Here is a 17,093-nt window from a genome sequence, read left to right on the forward strand (position 1 = left end):
GATACAAAGGAAGAAGAAAAGAGAGGAAGGATAAAAGGCTGAGGAGAGGTAAAATGAAGGGAGATGGGAGAGGAGCAGGGAGAGATGAGGCTTTAACATCTAACCTCCTTCCCCCTCTCTCATCCCCCTTTCTCTCCCATCAAGGGCCCTAAGTCCTTTACTCTTCCGTCGACAGAGCTGCCTCTACACACCGAATCAACACGCTTTAAAGGAGTGTGTGCATGCGAGAGATGGTGAGACTCCGCTAAGTATGAAAAATAACATTAATTCTCTCTCTCTCTCTCTCTCTCTCTCTCTCTCTCTCTCTCTCTGCTGGTTCCTTTTCCTTCATATAAAATACCATTTCTCAGTAATTTCATTTTTTTTTGGGTGTCGTTTTCTCTCGTCTCCTCCCAGCACCTTACAAACATCTTTATGTACGCTTCAACCAATCCTTGACAGCCATCAACATTCCTAAATAACCATTGACCTCACTGTTACCATATCATAACATATCATATCCGCTCCTTCACGTCCTCGTCTATACAGTACAATAACACAGGCAAGGAGGCGTAAAAGCTGCTGTGACGGGAGGTGGGCGGGGCAGGGAAGAGGCAGAAACATTGGTCACGCCGAGAGGAATCTACAGGCATTGAGAAGGGTTATGGAAGGAAAAGGATGCTAGAAATGTAGGCGGTGAGGGTTAAAGGAAGAGGAAGGATGATATGAATCTCGTTTTCATAGTAAAGGAGTTAAAGGAGCGGGATAAAGAGGAGGAGGAGGAGGAGCAGCAGCATTACGGAGAAAAGAAAGAATATGCATAGAAATAGACGGTGAGGCTTAAAGGATGAGGAACCGTGATAGGAAGCCAGCTTTGATACAAAAGAGAGGAAGGAGTATAATGGAATGAAAAGTATTCATGAAAATAGACGGCGAGGCTAAGCGGATGAAAATAACTCTCGCCTTTTTACCAAATGATGAGAAAGTGAAGGAAGACGATGAGAAGGAAGAGGAAGACGCATACCATGAACACGAAAAAATGAGAGAAAAGATGATAGCTAGAAATAATGAAATGAATCCCGGAAGGAAAGAAATAACGAGAAAATGAAGAAAGAAGAGGAAGAGACGAAAGAGTACGACATATACCATGAACACGAGGAAAGAAAAAGAAAGAGGAAAGTGGCAAAAAAAAAAGAGAGAGAGAAAAGAATCACATAAGGAACAATAAAATACGTGAGTCTGAAGAGCACAACAAAAGACCAAACGCTGCCGGCCGGTGAAGACAAAGAGGCATTATTTTTCTTCCTCTTCAGCGAGACAGTGAATGACGCGAGAGGTGAAGGTCAGGGGGAGATAAAAAAAGAAAAGAAAGAAAAAAAAGAAAAAAAATGACACAAAGAGGAGAAGAATCGAAGAGGCACGTGGATAGAAAGTAGAACAAGGTTACGAGAGATGGAATGAGGAAGAGAGGAAGAGAGGGAGAGAAGGAGAGAATAGAGGAAATAGAGATAGAAAAGCGAGTGCTAGTAGAGTCTTCTGTGTCCTTCCTCGGCATCTACGCTTTAAGACTCCTCCTCTTCTTCTTCTTCCTCTTCCTCTTCCTCCTCCTCCTCCTCCTCCTCGTAGAACTCTCAGTCTCATACCGTTTCTCTTCCGAGCCGCAGAATTCAGAATAAAAAGACAACAAAAAAGAAAAGCAAATCCCCAAATTTTTCCGTTCGACCAAATTACGTTGAATTCAAGATGAAAAATCAGTGCAGTGTTGAGAGAGAGAGAGAGAGAGAGAGAGAGAGAGAGAGAGAGAGAGAGAGAGAGAGAGAGAGAGTACCCTCGCAATAACACGAGAACACCAGAGGCAATACAAATCATACATTTATCACCTATGAGGCAAGTTTGTTTGTCGAGAACCTGCCTTGTTTACTGCCGACTGCTTTATGTTTCTGTCAACCTTAGATAGCTTCCTCCTCCTCCTCCTCCTCCTCCTCCTCCTCCTCCTCCGCCTCTTTTTTCTCCTCCTCTTCCTCCTCCTCCTCTTCCTCTTCCTTCTCCTCTTTTTCCTTTTTTTTCTTTATATTTGCTTTTTTTTCTTCACGGTACTTCTTTTCTCATATTAAGCCTTTTTCCTTTCCTGCCATTATGTCTCTCTCTCTCTCTCTCTCTCTCTCTCTCTCTCTCTCTCTCTCTCTCTTCTCTCTCTCTCTCTCTCTCTCTCTCTCTCTCTCTCTCTCTCACACACACAAAGACAGACACACTTTTCCTCTTCATCACACACACACTAAGGGACCCTCTCGTCCATTGCCTTACCAATCCGAGTGCTACCTAACTCTACACTACACCGGTTCCTCTAGTCTAGTTCCTCTACGAGTGTCACATATGCTGAGATTATAAGCTACTCGTCCTTCTCCAGAGCTTTACCCGCCGGGAAGTCCCTGAAAGCCATTGAAAGTAGTGGATGTTGCGTCTGCCATCGATGCGAGACTAACGGAACAGTCATTTTTCAACCTATTTCCTCACTGATGAAATAACGGCCCATCCCAGACTAGCCCAGCCACAGCCCAGCCCAGGCGAGCCAACCAGACACCGCAGCCATGAATGTGGTCGATAGTGAGAGACTCCAAGGGAATATTATGGAAAGTAAAGGTTCTCTTCTAAAGCAAATTCAAGGAGAGAGAGAGAGAGAGAGAGAGAGAGAGAGAGAGAGAGAGAGAGAGAGAGAGAGAGAGAGAGAGAGAGAGAGAGAGAGAGAGAGAGAGAGAGAGAGAGAGAGAGAGAGAGAGAGAGAGAGAGAGAGAGAGAGAGAGAGAGAGAGAGAGAGAGAGAGAGAAGAGAGAGAGAGAGAGAGAGAGAGAGAGAGAGAGAGAGAGAGAGAGAGAGAGAGAGAGAGAGAGAGAGAGAGAGAGAGAGAGAGAGAGAGAGAGAGAGAGAGAGAGAGAGAGAGAGAGAGAGAGAGAGAGAGAGAGAGAGAGAGAGAGAGAGAGAGAGAGAGAGAGAGAGAGAGAGAGAGAGAGAGAGAGAGAGAGAGAGAGAGAGAGAGAGAGAGAGAGAGAGAGAGAGAGAGAGAGAGAGAGAGAGAGAGAGAGAGAGAGAGAGAGAGAGAGAGAGAGAGAGAGAGAGAGAGAGAGAGAGAGAGAGAGAGAGAGAGAGAGAGAGAGAGAGAGAGAGAGAGAGAGAGAGAGAGAGAGAGAGAGAGAGAGAGAGAGAGAGAGAGAGAGAGAGAGAGAGAGAGAGAGAGAGAGAGAGAGAGAGAGAGAGAGAGAGAGAGAGAGAGAGAGAGAGAGAGAGAGAGAGAGAGAGAGAGAGAGAGAGAGAGAGAGAGAGAGAGAGAGAGAGAGAGAGAGAGAGAGAGAGAGAGAGAGAGAGAGAGAGAGAGAGAGAGAGAGAGAGAGAGAGAGAGAGAGAGAGAGCGCACCACCGCCACCAGGAGTCTGGAAAGTGAAGGCAATGCGTATGGACACTTAGAGGAGGGAATGAAGGAGGTGGAAGACAAAAATTGATGTGAAGGATGGCGGATAAAAGGGCGAAAGGGAGAGTGGCGATGATGAGGAGGAGAGAGGGGAAAGAGAAGAAGAAGAAGAAGGAGGAAGGAAAGGGAAAGAGGTAAAAATAAGCATTAAATGGCGAAAATGAGACGTTACAGCAGAGAGAGAGAGAGAGAGAGAGAGAGAGAGAGAGAGAGAGAGAGAGAGAGAGAGAGAGAGAGAATGAATGAATGAATGAGAATGGGGAGAGTGGACGGCGATGGAGAATAACAAAAGGAACAATGAAGAATAAAGAATAAAAAAAAAATAGCGTGGAGAGAGAGAAGAAAGCCACGATGAAAAAAGACCCCAAGAATGGAAACAGGTCTTAGTAAGAATGAAAGAACGAGGGAAGAAAAGGAAGCCCTCAAAACACACGAGAAATGTGTTGTGAGGGGAGCGGAAAGGCAAGGAGAGGATAAGGAAGGATGGGAAATGAAACTGGATGGATGAGAATGGGAAAGAGAGAGAAGAGAGGGAAGAGAGGGAAAGACATCAAAGAAGAATAAGAGAGAGAGGAGATGAGAAGTAAGAAAATAACTGAGGATCGAGGAAAAAGAGATTGGAAGTGGATAAGAGGGAATAAAAGAAGAAGAGGGAGAAGACGAGAAGACGAAATGAAACTAAGGAGATAAACAGAGGAGGAAAAAGATGAAAGAAGGGCGACAGATGGGAGAAAATAGGATATGATGGAGTAATAATGATGGTCTCGGGGTGGGAAGTAAGATAATGGGGAAAAAAAAAGACGAGGAAAGGTATGTATGATGAAAGCTCGCAAGATTTACAGAGAGAGAAAAAGAATGACAAAATACTGTTAATATTCAACCAGGCCTACCAATTCACACCAATTCGTTACTCACCATTACCATTCATCACATTCATCACCTTTTCCTTGTATTTCTCGTTCATCACAATCACCACAACCATAGCATCCTCCTTTGCCGTAATCACCACCATCGTTACCACCACCACCACCATCACCACCAACTCCTTGCTCGACTAATATCCCCGCCACTTACGCTACCAATAATACCACTACCATCCCCATCACCACCACCACCACCACCACACCAACACCAGCAGGCCAGGCAATACCACGTCCACACTTATTTCCTCAGACAACACTGTATTTCCTCACTCACTTCCCCTGAAAAATGGCGCTCTGGAGTGAAGAGAGAGAGAGAGAGAGAGAGAGAGAGAGAGAGAGAGAGAGAGAGAGAGAGAGAGAGAGAGAGAGAGAGAGAGAGAGAGAGAGAGAGAGAGAGAGAGAGAGAGAGAGAGAGAGAGAGAGAGAGAGAGAGAGAGAGAGAGAGAGAGAGAGAGAGAGAGAGAGAGAGAGAGAGAGAGAGAGAGAGAGAGAGATCCACGTTCACCACCTTTTCCATACACATAAAAACTAATTTCCTCATTTACAATAAATTTTCACACACACACACACACACACACACACACACACACACACACACACACACACACAGTAGCTCAGTGGTTAGAGCGCTGGCTTCACAAGCCAGAGGACCGGGGTTCGATTCCCCGGTCGGGTGGAGATATTTGGATGTGTCTCCTTTCACGTGTAGCCCCTGTTCACCTAGCAGTGAGTAGGTACGGGATGTAAATCGAGGAGTTGTGACCTTGTTGTCCCGGTGTGTGGTGTGTGCCTGGTCTCAGGCCTATCCGAAGATCGGATATAATGAGGTCTGAGCTCGTTCCGTAGGGTAACGTCTGGCTGTCTCGTCAGAGACTGCAGCAGATCAAACAGTGAAACACACACACACACACACACACACACACACACACACACTTCTCTTTCTTTTCGTTTGAGTAAAACTTCTGCTTCAAAATTGAGCTTCACCCAGTCCCCGTACCACACCCACTCCCACTCTCTCTCCCTCTCTGTCTCTTTTTTCTCTCTCTCTCTCTCTTTGGTATCATCGCTGCAGCACCAAACACCCGCCAAGGTGACCATCACGTTAACTAGAGCGTTGACTCTCAAAAACAGACGAGAAAAGGACGCAGGGAAAGGAAAACGAGGGAAAAGTTGTGCCGCCGAGGGTGACGCGATTCAAGGCCGAGGGTTATCTGATTGTCTGATTGTACAACTGTTATTCCCGCGAGAGAGAGAGAGAGAGAGAGAGAGAGAGAGAGAGAGAGAGAGAGAGAGAGAGAGAGAGAGAGACCAAATTCAACTCCCTGAGCACTTAATTAACTCATTGTTAATTCAATCCCATCGATCTTCGTCCTCGACCTTAGAATGGCCGTCACATCACGTAATCTCTTGACGCCCTCACATCCCAAGGCACAATTTTTTATCTCACTCTTCACCGGTCTCCCTCTTCTAACACTCGCTACGTATACAACCATGGTAAAAGAAAACCTTGCATGATATCGAAAGGAATACATGATAAGACTCAGTTGCCTTGTCAGCACCGCTATGATGGACTTATCACGCACACCAGCTTAGACTCTTAAATTTTCTCACCTAATTACTGGTGTGGGCTCCTCGGGGAAGGGCGTCACTGCTGCAGAGGTGCATCACGGTCGTCTCCCAGCCTGGGAGCTGTCGTTAAGGCCTTTCGTTCATTATCAGTCGGATCTAAATGCTAATGCAGTTATATTAATGCTAATGCAGTTATATCTAGTCTCTACTCTCTCTCTCTCTCTCTCTCTCTCTCTCTCTCTCTCTCTCTCTCTCTCTCTCTCTCTCTCTCTCTCTCTCTCTCTCTCTCTCTCTCTCTCTCTCTCGTGATTGCAGTGCCTCGCGTCGCAAACACAGGAATGGAACTGGGACAACAGATTTTCGGTGACCGTCCCTCGGTAGATTGAATTGCAGTGGTTATTGGATGTGAAAATATTCATGTGAGCGAGCGAAGGATGAAGAATACACTGGCATGCGGGGAATACCAGCAGAGACAACATTCATATACCATTCAGTACCTCAAAGAAAATTTCATGTTTGTTTCTTCTCACCAGGATGAATGTTGTGTGTGTGTGTGTGTGTGTGTGTGTGTGTGTGTGTGTGTGTGTGTGTGTATAAGCAAGATCCGTGATACATCCTACTCTTCGTTAGTCCTTCATGCATGTGTCTTGTGTTTATATTGAATACTCGTTTTTGCTTTCATTACTGTCTCATTCGTGAATCAGTTCCACCCACGCTGCTTGTTTTCTTTGCTGGGATGACTTTATATGCAAATTCTGTTTTTTTTCCTCTCTCTCTCTCTCTCTCTCTCTCTCTCTCTCTCTCTCTCTCTCTCTCTCACCCCGGTTTGGCCTCTCTTCCTCCCTCTTTGTCTCTTCACACCTCCCTGTATCATCTGCCTCAGGAATGCTTTCATCACTGTCATAAGCGCCTGGCCGCCCTCCAGGAGACCACGCGCCCACACTGCAGGTCATCAATGGTCAGTCAGTTCCTTAAATGTGAACCTTTTCCTCTTACACGCTTCTCCTTTCTACCATTTCCAATCAGATTTTTTTTTTTGATACTACTCGTCAAAATATTTTCCTAGGTTCTTCAATCTTCTTCTTCTTCTTCTGCAGCTGCTCCATGTCAAAATATTTTCCTAGGTTCTTCAATACTCGGTATAAAATAAATTTTTCATTGGCTAAGTTGTGGGTTCAATCGTAGTTCATGAAAGTTCATATGTGAAAGAGGGAACCATGATAACCTTTCTTGTACTTTCTTGTCACCTCTTACAGCCCTCTTATAAATTTGCTCTTATCCCTCTTATCCCCTTCAGGACTGGGACGCTTTTTTACCATGAATTTCATGTACGATTAGAAGATATTATTTACGTTGGAAAGGATCTATGGAGGTCAGAAGATTACTGGCTAATCTTCATTACCTTAATCCTCTCAAATTTCTAAAGCTGTGTAAAATCGCCAAATAGTAACCAGAATGAATATGAAAACACATCCTGTTACTGAAGGGATTAATACTCAGGACACAATATTGAATCTTTCTTCCTAAGGTTGTGAGTTCAGTTCTTGGTCGCAACATTGCATTAATGAGACACGTAGCGCTTTCTGATAACAATAGGTACGTTGCACTGTATGAGTTAGTTGTGTGGCACAGATAATAAAATTAATACTTCTCTGTTGCATCGTATAATTGTATAATTTTTTGCATTGTTAGGTGACAAATTCAATATTGTGGGAAAAAAAATGTTTCCTTCGTTGTAATATAATTTTCTTTCCTCTTTGTCTGTGAATAACAAATATATACAGTACATATCTCTTTCGTTGTAAACTTTTCCCTGTAGCGTTGAGTAACTATTATATAAAAATAACTAAAAACTCAATATTTGTACAAAAAATATGTTTCCTTCGCTGTAATATTATTTTCTTTCCTCTGTGTCGGTGAATAACAATAACATACAGTACATATCCTCGCTTTAAACTTTTCCTTGTAGCGTTGACTATCAGTTACGTAAAAATACCAACATCACACGGGGATTAAATCAAAACTGTCACTGAATATGCTCTCTACTTTTATCTAACACCCTGCGTTCTTTCTGCTTTCTGCCTGTCCGTGTGTCTGTTTGCTGTTTCTCTCGCCACACTATACGTGCATAAAATTGTAATATAGAAATATGGATGATTGCAATCCCTCATGATTATATTAAAAAAGAAAAGGGAAAAAAATGGAAGCACTCACGGCCGAAAGAAAATGAGCAGGACATATTTTTTGGCCTTCACTCTCACCCTGAAATCTACCCAATTTTTTTTTTGTCCATTTTTTTTTTATTTATCTTGATATTTTGAGGTGCATAAATTTCAACCACAGTAATTTTTTTTTAACATATATAACATACACACCTTTCTATCATTACAACTATATGTAAATGGTAATTACATAAGATAGTTTTATTTCTTAAGTAACTCGTATGATTTCAAATACTATCTTTTGGTTTTGGTTTTGGTTTTGGTGGTGGTGGTGGTGGTGGTGGTGGTGGTGGTGGTGGTGGTGGTGGTGGTGGTGGGCATGCCTATGGTAGTCATGCGCCTCATCTTTAATGTCAACAATCAAAGCAATCCAATCTGGGCATTTAATTACCTTTATAACGACAATAATCGACGGTTTCCTCTTCCTTGTCTCCTTCCGTTCCCTTTCATTTGCTACTACTCCTCCTGCTCCTGTTTTCCTTCTCCTTTTCCTCATATTCCTATTCATTATTCTCTTATTTTTTTTGCTCCTGGTCTCCGCACACTTCAATCTTCCTTTCAAACACACGCACAAAAGATGACATTTAGTTGAAGCGCAGTGAGACAATGGGAAATCTCTTTGCACGTCCGACAGTATCTGTATCTTGGGTTCATTTTTGATCAACACCACCACCAGCACCAGCACCACCACCACCACCTGATCTCAGTAATGAACGTATGTCGTTATGTATTTTCAGCTTTCCTTTTTAGAAATGCAGAAACTTATATATTGCAGGAACGTTTTTCTTTCTTTCTTGGCTTTTCGTATCCGCCAGAAAGAGAGAGAGAGAGAGAGAGAGAGAGAGAGAGAGAGAGAGAGAGAGAGAGAGAGAGAGAGAGAGAGAATCAAAGCTAAACTTAATCCGGCCAATCCGCTTTCAAGCTTATCCTCCTCCTTTCTCGCTACTGACCAATCACTGAAGACCTTCCTGGCGAGGCCTCTACCTTCCCCGGGACATTATTGACATCTGGGGTGTCTCATTAGCAGAAATACGCCGAAAGAAACAAACTGGGTCAAGAAACAATCCGATATCTGGACAACATGGAGAGGATGAAGACATAAGGGTGACGTTCTTGGCCCCTATACTCTTTCTGCTTCTTCATCTTTGCCCTCTCTTACTTTCCTTAACGATGACACTTTTATCTATTCATCTTTTTCTCTCTTCATCCCTCCCTTCTCTCGCTTTACACAAGAGTTACATGCTTGCTTCTCTCTCTTTCCGTCTCTTCGTCCCTCCCTTCTTTCGCTTTACACAAGAGTTACATGCTTGCTTCTCTCTCTCTCTCTGTCTCTTCAAGTCTGTTCTCTAGATGCTTGCTTCTCTCTTTCTGCCTCTTCATCCCTCCCTCCTCTCGTTTACACAAGAGTGACATGCTTATTTTTCTACTTTTCTGTCCCTTTATTCCTCGATATTCTTGCCTCCCTATTCTACTCTCTCAGCGCTCCTCCCTCCTCTCACCTGTGCCGCGGTATGAGGTGTGAATCCTGCCATCAGTCACAACGTTGCAGTTTCCCCTTCAAGCACAGGCTGCATATTCATGAGTGCAGTAATGGTGTTGCTTTAGTGTTCAGGGAGCAGGAAAGCAGTGCCGTGCCACACACCTCCTCTTAGCTTCCCCGCGACTAATGCGTCTGTTGGGTTAGGAGAGCTGCCTGTCACGTGTGCACTGGTAACTAAGTGGTTCAAAGACAAACAGATATGTAATCAAGTCCATTGATCAGTGTAGCTTCCTGACGCTCACTGAAGGAAATATAATGCAGTATTTTCGTTCTTTTCAATACAACTAATATTTTTCTTTCTTGATTATGTTTATTTAAAGCAACAACAGTGATGCTTATGTAAGTTCTCCCTTGATAAGGTTGTGTTTTAGAAGGAAAAATTAACATCTCAACACAAATATTTTCTTTTGATGGAGAAGAAGGTACTGATACTGAAAAGACTCTAGCTAGGGTTCAGAATTACACATGGCCTTGACACCGTGCACTTAAAAATCTATCGAGAATCACTTTCGTTGTAAGAATCCCGCCTTAGAAATCCGGATCTTAAGTAAAGCCACTAATCAGAGAAGTGGAGACAAACAAATTACTCTCTCTCTCTCTCTCTCTCTCTCTCTCTCTCTGACACCCATCTACCCATTCACCCACCCACACCCACCCACACACACCCACCCACACAAACACTGCCAAGGACACACTCTTATCACACAAGGAGTATAAGCCATTTGCATATTAATGACGACCTCCGTTATCGATAATGGAGGTCGGGAGTCGCCACAGGGACGCCGGGATCTCGAGGATGTTTACTAGAGCGAGTCAAGGACACGAAAGGCCATCCTGACGCCTCTCTCCTTTCCTCCCCTCCCCGCTACAGCTCCAGAGGGTGTGGGTGTCCCGTAGTGGGCAAGACAAGAGAGGCACGAGGCTGAACACTCTATTCTTTCGAGTTCAGTTCCTCGGAAGGTAAAACTGTCTAGCAATTTCCTCGAGCATTCGTGCCTGTGTTCCCGCAGCGTCCCGAGTCGTTACCTGGCTGTAAAACGCCTTCATGGCTCGTATTCTGTAGGGGAAAAAAAATGCTGTCTTAACACTTACTTAGATAAAGTGTCTCTTTTTATAAATCCTACCCCTTCCTTCATACTCGATTCCAATACGGTCAAGAGAGAGATTTTGTGCTTCATCAGTCGGACTATGAAGGAAAGATCACCGATTTCTAACACGGGTTAAGATAAAGAGCTTCATTTATAATTCAGACTCCACACCTCCTTCACACACATGATGCCAATACCGATTTTTATGCTAAGTTTCTCTGATGGAAATGTACACTTCTGAAGGGAAGCAACAGTAAAAAGAGCACATTCTTCTTCTCTTCTACCTGCATGTTCGCAATAAGTCAATGGACAAGCCCTCCGCTTTCCATCTCGCAAACACTGGGCATTTAAGTGCATTCTTCCCCGGACCATCACTGTATACCACCGGTGGGCTTGGTCGAGGCTCATCCACCGGCCATCCAATGTCATGCAGGGAGGAAGCTGAGCCACAAGGATTATCTGGAAAGACTACAGCGCTGGGGAAGAGTGATGTGCATGATAGTAAAGCCGAGGGACCCAGTCAATACAGGAATATATATATATATATATATATATATATATATATATATATATATATATATATATATATATATATATATATATATATATATATGATGATAATAATAATAATAATAATAATGATAATAATAATAATAATAATAATAATAATCATAATAATGATGATAATAATAATAATAATGATAATAATAATAATAATAATAACAAATAATAATAATAATATTAATACTACTACTACTACTAATATTAATAACAACAATAATAATAATAATAATAAAAAAACAATAATGATAATAGTAACTAGAAAAAAACTAGATCAAGAATAACAAGGAAATAAGATAAAGAAATAAAAATAGAAAATAAGGCAGGATTTTGTTTCACCGTTTATCTCTAATCTCTTCCAACGTGAGTGAGACTCCTCCTTCACTCGAAGAAGGAAGGTTGAATATGAATGAGAATGAACAACAGGATTACCTCACCATACTTTTCTCCCATCTAGCCTCACTAATTTCTCCTCCTCCTCCTTCTCCTCCGCAAACTGCTCCACAATGAGCGTACATGCTCTGGTAAGAAATACTGACGGTTTGAACATAGTGTTTTTGTAGCGGCGGAACGAGACGGGTTGTGTATAATTAGGCCTGTCAGTAAATGGACGATAAAATTATGTGATTAACTGCGCTCTATTGTGTAATGTTGAGTGTGTGTGTGTGTGTGTGTGTGTGTGTGTGTGTGTGTGTGTGTGTGTGTGTGTGTGTGTGTGTGTGTGTGTGTGTGTGTGTGTGTGTGTGTGTGTTTCACTGTTTGACCTGCTGCAGTCTCTGACGAGACAGCCAGACGTTACCCTACGGAACGAGCTCAGAGCTCATTATTTCCGATCTTCGGATAGGCCTGAGACCAGGCACACACCACACACCGGGACAACAAGGTCACAACTCCTCGATTTACATCCCGTACCTACTCACTGCTAGGTGAACAGGGGCTACACGTGAAAGGAGACACACCCAAATATCTCCATCCGGCCGGGGAATCGAACCCCGGTCCTCTGGCTTGGGAAGCCAGCGCTCTAACCACTGAGCTACCGTGTGTGTGTGTGTGTGTGTGTGTGTCCTGACAGCGTTAGGGTTACAGCATTCTGGGGAAGAATGAATATACGGATAGGGAGCGAGGGAAAGGTTTTAAGGATGCAGTGTTAAAATGTAGAGCGCGCGCGCACACACACACACACACACACACACACACACACACACACACACACACACACACACACACACACATCTTGAATACAGAATAGGGAGCAGAGACACAAGTAAAATTCCCATAACATTTCTTAGCTCACTCTCAAGGAAATTATGCTTATACGAACTCCACAACTTAGAGAGAGAGAGAGAGAGAGAGAGAGAGAGAGAGAGAGAGAGAGAGAGAGAGAGAGAGAGAGAGAGAGAGAGAGAGAGAGAGAGAGAGAGAGAGAGAGAGAGAGAGAGAGAGAGAGAGAGAGAGAGAGAGAGAGAAATATAAAACATACATTAAGTTAGAAGAAGAAAACGAAGCACTTCAATTAGGAGAGCTGCGCCACCCTGAAATTCAACGCAGATTAAACTCAGCAAGTGTTGGAGCAGGAAGAGCAAAGCAGAGGGAGAACTGAAGTCATAAAGATGCTGATGGAAGCGGGGACGGGTGATGAGGAAGCAAGGGTGGCCGAGGCAGTGGAATGAGGTCAGTGTAGGGGCCAACATGTGTACTGGCCAGCTGGTAGAAGTCACTGGGCTCACTGGAAGGGGCGCCGGGTGAAGGAAGGTAACTGGATGGGTGGGTGTTGCTGTGTGTGTGTGTGTGTGTGTGTGTGTGTGTGGTTTACGTAGAGAAGAGGGCCAGCCAAGGGCAAAACAAAGAAAGTTAAAAAAGGCCCACTTGAGTGCTGGATCTCTAAAAAGTGTGTGTTTACGTGCATCCTAACATCGTGGTTTATCACTGACGAAAGCAAGTGACGTCAGAAACTCAAAAAATAGCCAGGTAATGGAGGTCAGGCGTATGGTGGCTGGCCGGGCAAGAACCTCACTGCTGCCCTACATGGCGGTGGGTGTGCAGGAGTGGTTTGGTGGGTGGGCGTAGGTGATTGAATGGTTTGGTGGGTGATTAGGTGAATAGGTAGGTGTGTGGACGAATGATTAGGCGGATGGGTGAGTGATGATTGAGTGACACGGTGCAGGATGGGTGAGTGAATACTATATTGGTGTGGGTGGATTCACAAGCTTCCCTCACAAACTCTGCAGTCAAGACATTTAAGACTAGAGACACTTAGGGTATGCAAGAGACCAGAATATCAAGTCACGTGTAGCCCAAACGTCATAATATCCTCAGGTGACTCGAATGCCTTCTACCTCAGTACCGAATGTCTTGCTCCTGAGCCAGACAGACATACGCCGTGGTCAGTGCGGTATCCCTGGATACCCTAGGAAATGCCATTATAACAGGTACCTCTGCTAAGTCGACATGAATTGTTTGGATATGCCTCTGTTATTGTCAGTAGAATTGATCAAAAGCAACAGAACTTTTTTACAAGGTAACTCATTAAAATTTTAACGTTACCTTCGCTCACTCCCTCATTTTGTTCTCTGGGCTTGATAGATATCTTCAGAAATAGACAACCTTCACTAAATAGAAATCAAGCGTTTAGAAAAATGCTTATGTAATTAGTGATAAAACCAGTTAAAAGTTTTCTCGGGGGGTTAAACCATAAAATTCTAAAGCTAACTTCTTATTCTGTTGAGTAACTACAAAGAGATACTATAAGCCTTTAAGAAAATTTCCCGCTAAAATTAACTACCTCGGGCTTTGTTCAAGATTAGTTTAGCATCTCCAACTTCTTTGAGTCTTCTCATCTTCGTGTGTGTTAGTTAGATTCCCCCACGGTAGATGAGGACCAGAAGAAGTAGAGGAGAGAAAAGATAGAGATGTGAGGATGTAATTACATTCCTTAGACTCTTGCAGCAGCAGCAGCAGCAGCAGCAACACTAATAGTAAAAAAGTGATAACGGTGTTTGTGGATGTTGTCGATGCGGTAAACAAGCATATAAATATTCTTTCCTGATGCAGATTCACAGCAACAACAGCAGCGGTGGCAGGAGCATCAACAGCACACCATAAATTTTAACACTACAGCCGCGGGGAAGATGGCTACATGAGGCAGGATGCATGTAATTAAATTTGAGGAAATGTGCGTTAAATTATTACCTCATTAAGCAAGAAATGCCTTTTTATGAGAGAGAGAGAGAGAGAGAGAGAGAGAGAGAGAGAGAGAGAGAGAGAGAGAGAGAGAGAGAGAGAGAGAGAGAGAGAGAGAGAGAATAAAGAAAGGACGCTCCCGATATTCTTCCGATACAAAATAAAATCAATCGTTAATCTGGGCTACTTAATCAGAGAGAGAGAGAGAGAGAGAGAGAGAGAGAGAGAGAGAGAGAGAGAGAGAGAGAGAGAGAGAGAGAGAGAGAGAGAGAGAGAGAGAGAGAGAGAGAGAGAGAGAGAGAGAGAGAGAGAGAGAGAGAGAGAGAGAGAGAGAGAGAGAGAGAGAGAGAGAGAGAGAGAGAGAGAGAGAGAGAGAGAGAGAGAGAGAGAGAGAGAGAGAGAGAGAGAGAGAGAGAGAGAGAGAGAGAGAGAGAGAGAGAGAGAGAGAGAGAGAGAGAGAGAGAGAGAGAGAAATCAATGGAGCTTCGTTATCCAGCTTTTTCCAGAACCTGCATTTCCTTCCAGCGTAAATTCTTGAGGATAAAAAAAATAAATGAGAGAGAGAGAGAGAGAGAGAGAGAGAGAGAGAGAGAGAGAGAGAGAGAGAGAGAGAGAATTCGTATCGACTGTTGGTTCCTTTTCCTGGGCTACGGTGGTGGTGGTGGTGGTGGTGGTAAGGTAAAAAAGAAACATTTAAATTAGAAGCGTGAAATAGAAAGAGACGAAGGGAAGCGAGGTATTGATAGAAAGGTAGGAGGGCGGACGCGTGGTTTATTTATTCATTTTGTTTTAAGAATTTGAAGTTCTTGTTTTAACGAATAGCCTCTTTATTTATTGCTCCGTATTAAGTCTCACTACCATTTTTTTTTTCTATCTCTCGTTTCATCTCAGAACTGTCATCATCTCTCATCTCTCTGCACCTTTCCTTCTCTCTCTCTCTCTCTCTCTCTCTCTCTCTCTCTCTCTCTCTCTCTCTCTCTCTCTCTCTCTCTCTCTCTAAGTTTGCACAGGCGTCTTCTTCCTTACGTCTGTATCTGCTTTTTTCTCTGTTCATTTCTCTTTTCACCTTTGAACTATCGTCTTTCCTTTCTCCCTCTCTTCTTTTCTTTCTTCCAAGCAAAGTACTGGCGTCTTCCTTCCATCTCATCTCCTCAGACTCAGACTCTTCACTTGTCCTCCTTTTCTCTCTTCCTTCCAGCCTCTCGACCTTCACCTGAGTGTGTGTGTCTGTCACTCAAAGTCGGCCGGAGTCACGTCTTCACTCCAGCCTCCCAAGCCCACCACCAGGTTCACTCTGCTCGGTAATGAGATCTAAGAGTCATCTTAATTCTCGTTAACCCTTTAAACTTCCTTCATTTGCCTTAACTCTCCAAAACTTCACTCCAAAGTCTAAAATTTATAAAGTAATTTCCAAGAAAAATAGTGCTTGATCAGCCTCTCGTAGGGCAAGGGCCTCTTTACTTTCCCTTGACGCGGCTCAGTTAAAAAGAACCTTCCCTTCACACACCACCACCAAAAGAACGTTCCCTTACCAAAGCAACATCTAAAAAACAAACATTTCCTTTGCATACCACCAAAGAGTACGTTCCCTTAATATTCGTAGCACTGCTTTTCTTTGAATAACAACAACAGCAACAGCTACAGAATTTTCCCATAACATAGCACTGGCCTGAGAACAGCTCCTAAACACAGCAAAAACATCATCTAGTGAACGTTTCCTCAGCAACATTACCTTTAGATCCTTTCCTTAACATAGATTTGCTCCGACAACCTTCCAACAACCTAATCTTAGAACAACACTAAAAACCTTTCCTTAACCAAACACCGTCTGGAGAACCTCACCCTTTTTTCTATATATATTTTGGAACAAACAAAACCTTTACAATTTGCAAAGGGAGTGGCGCGTCGATCACCTGAAAACAAACGGATTGCAGACGCCGCAATAAATAACCTCTGTACTGACAAGTAACGAAATAGCGGAAAGTCTGAATGCTGCTGAATTAACTAAGCTTCCTGATCCTGCCTTCACTCATCCCTTGAGAGTTCGGATAGCCAGCAGACTCACGAGTTCCTCCACAGTTGCCACGAGACGCCAGCAATAGTCGTCTCCTCGGTGTGTCTGCGAGCTAAGGTCAAGCCGTGCGGAAGACCTCGGCTGTGAAGTTCCTCCATATCAATGCTGACCTTCTATGGGGTCCGCCTCTCCTGCTGGCATGAGTTAAGAGGATCAGGTCTTCCGTGCTAGTGTTGAATGTACGAGAGTGAAAAAGTATTTTATTTTGATTAATTTTTTTTTCTTCCTTATTTTTTTTTTGTCCGTTTAGAATCTCTCACATTTCACCGTGAAGTGTTTTATGAATATTGGAGATTCTTTATTTTTTTTTTTTAACTTTTACACTGTTCTCTATGTATACAAGTTATTTTTCCCCTTAATATTTAATAAAGGAGAGTGAATTGATATCTTTCTTATTTACTCTGATTTTATCTTTCGCTTCCTGTTTCCAATCTCTCACTCTTTACCGTAAAGTTTTATTTTCATTTTTCTTGCTGCTCTCCACACCACTGTTC

The 17,093-nt window shown here is 43.3% G+C and overlaps 1 protein-coding gene and 1 non-coding gene across 8 annotated transcripts in view; both read right to left on the reverse strand.

Annotated features, from left to right (window-relative positions):
* LOC123504842 (ankyrin repeat and fibronectin type-III domain-containing protein 1-like) overlaps positions 1–17,093 on the reverse strand; it is a 447,143-nt gene that overhangs the window by 146,334 nt on the left and 283,716 nt on the right. The gene's annotated exons all lie outside the window — the stretch shown is intronic.
* Positions 12,312–12,388, reverse strand: Trnag-ccc. The gene has a single exon. It is a non-coding gene; the product is annotated as a tRNA-Gly (tRNA).

This window comes from Portunus trituberculatus, chromosome 17 (genome assembly GCF_017591435.1).
Source record: "Portunus trituberculatus isolate SZX2019 chromosome 17, ASM1759143v1, whole genome shotgun sequence".
Lineage (NCBI taxonomy): Eukaryota > Metazoa > Arthropoda > Malacostraca > Decapoda > Portunidae > Portunus > Portunus trituberculatus.